Source organism: Aplysia californica, unplaced genomic scaffold (assembly GCF_000002075.1).
Source record: "Aplysia californica isolate F4 #8 unplaced genomic scaffold, AplCal3.0 scaffold00480, whole genome shotgun sequence".
Classification (NCBI taxonomy): Eukaryota; Metazoa; Mollusca; class Gastropoda; order Aplysiida; family Aplysiidae; genus Aplysia; species Aplysia californica.
The window spans coordinates 430574-432780 of NW_004797750.1; the positions used below are offsets into that span (position 1 = coordinate 430574).

The 2207-nt window shown below is 39.2% G+C and overlaps 1 protein-coding gene across 1 annotated transcript in view; it reads left to right on the forward strand.

Annotated features, from left to right (window-relative positions):
* Window positions 1–435: 435 nt before the first annotated feature.
* The window catches only part of LOC101852038 (complex I intermediate-associated protein 30, mitochondrial), a 12763-nt gene continuing 10991 nt past the window's right edge, over window positions 436–2207 (forward strand). The window contains exon 1 of the mRNA XM_005105599.3: window positions 436–750. The gene's annotated coding sequence lies outside the window, so the exon portion shown is untranslated. The remainder of the gene's footprint in view (window positions 751–2207) is intronic.

Sequence of the window (2207 nt, forward strand, 5' to 3'; positions counted from 1 at the left end):
CCCCCTCACAAAAAGGAACAAGTTTAAAAAAACAAAAGCAAAACAGAAATTAAATGTGGGAGACAGGTGAGGCAATGAGAGAGATTAAAATAACGTACTCATAGAACAATAATAATAATTTATAATGTAATTAATTTTGTCCACCTCCAAGTGGTGATCTACATGCCAGCCTCAACTGTTGGCCCATGACCCTGCAACCTTTGCACCCCAAGACATTCATGCTGTTAAATTTTCCTGGAAATAGTCAGATATCGTCTACTAGTGAGCTAGCACATTATCATAATTTCCTTCTTTATTGTTATGTAACTTAATAAAATTAAATAGTTAATGAACAACAGCGAACACTAATTCTGCGACAAGACTGAGTCACGTTATAACTCCCAATTTTATACTGCGTAAAAAGAAGGGAGGTCACTCTAAACTCTAAATTACAAGTCCTAAAATCACTGCTTGTGTCCGCTGTTGGAGGACGATGTTCTCGCACTGAATTATTGTTGCAGTGCAAAGACAGTTTTAATTCACCCTACAACAGTGTTGTAGAAAGTGTTTGAGTTCACCAGAGAAACGTATAATATCCTAACCATAACTGTGGCTAACTGGGTATTCACTGTTCCGAGGCAGAGAGTGACCCGGCTCTTGTGACGGCTCTCGACGGACTGTTGAGTAGATCTAACACGCAAGACAGAACACTGTGTTGCTGAAGGCTGAATGGAGTCCGCTAAGACCATGACAAATAACGTTTTTCTTTAAGTGAGTGCTCATTAGATCTAGATCTAGATATATATAGTTGTATTCATTTCGTATTCCTTTCAATATCTAGACCCAACAATATTTGCCGATTTCATTGTCATTAAGTTTTGTGTAGGAGGCCCACTCTTACTGTAAGTGTAAGGTCTTACTGAGTCATAATCATTCATATAGCTGCTAGAGAACGACAACTAAGCGCCAGTGGCCGATATTTATTGTAACAGCCGTCTTGTTTGACGTCATTGAGGGATTCCCACTTTGTCAGTTGGCAGTCATGGTGGCAACACGAACGCAAGACGGCAGCCTACCGACTCGGTTTTCTTTGCAACTTGCAGAACTGTTCAGTTCAGTTGTCTGTGATTGTGCAGCACCCTTCTTCCGCCCAGATTGATTCTGATGCTGTACACTATGTTAAACTGAAAAGAAGAAGAAGACTAAGAGTAGGCCTACGTACAAAAGTGAGTTCAAGCAAAGTTCAATTACGCAGTGCCAATGGTTGACTGTTTTGATCCGGATCGTTTCTTTTTAAAAGTTTTGTAAGCACAATGAAATTTAGGACTTAGAGTTGAAAATTGGTGACCGAACACATTTTTTTTTCGATTTCTTTCCGCACATTTTTGGGTGACCCATATTACAATTTCGTTTTGTTTCGTTTAGTGCGCGAATTGAGGCAATTTTAACCTCTAAATACCTCACATGATGCTTCTCTACTTCCTTCCTGTGCAAGAAAAACAACGTGGCGGCTGTTTTTGAGTTTTCTTTCGATCAATTTCCTTCAAAAAATCGGTGAGTACCTGCAACCTCATGTCCATGGATGATCCAGGTCATGTGCAGGGGGAAGTTGATTTGTACTTCCGTTTTATCACCTTTCTGGCCGTAGAATTTATGTCGCAATATTAGTATTCGAAACGCTCTTCAATGGCGCTATCTGCCTTACTCTTTATAAATTTTTAGAGGAAGGGTGTAGGGTCCGATGAAGATGTCTCATGCTTCTCATGGGTCCGCACACCTTCGACTCAGACAAATTTTTTTTTTTTTTTTGCTTTATTATTCTCGAATCATGCATCTTATTGTAGAATCTAGAAAAGTAGATCTAGAGAATGCGTGATGAACTTGTATTGAATTTTTTTTTCTATTTAAAGTGTTAGACTCTAGCTTCTACAGACATTGTTTTATAAATGGGAGGAATAGATATCTAGAATCTCTAGTCTAAAAGACTGCAATGATTTTTATGATGATGCTGCTGTTGCTGCTGCTGCTGATGATGATGGTAATGGTGATGATAATGGTGATGATGATGATGATGGTGGTGGTGATGATTATGGTGATGATGATGATGGTGCTGCTGCTGATGATGGTGATGGTGCTGATGATGATGGTGGTGGTGGTGAAGGTGATGGTGAAAGGGAAATGTGCAATACTCTCAATGAACTTTTATTGCAGCACAATTAAGATAGATA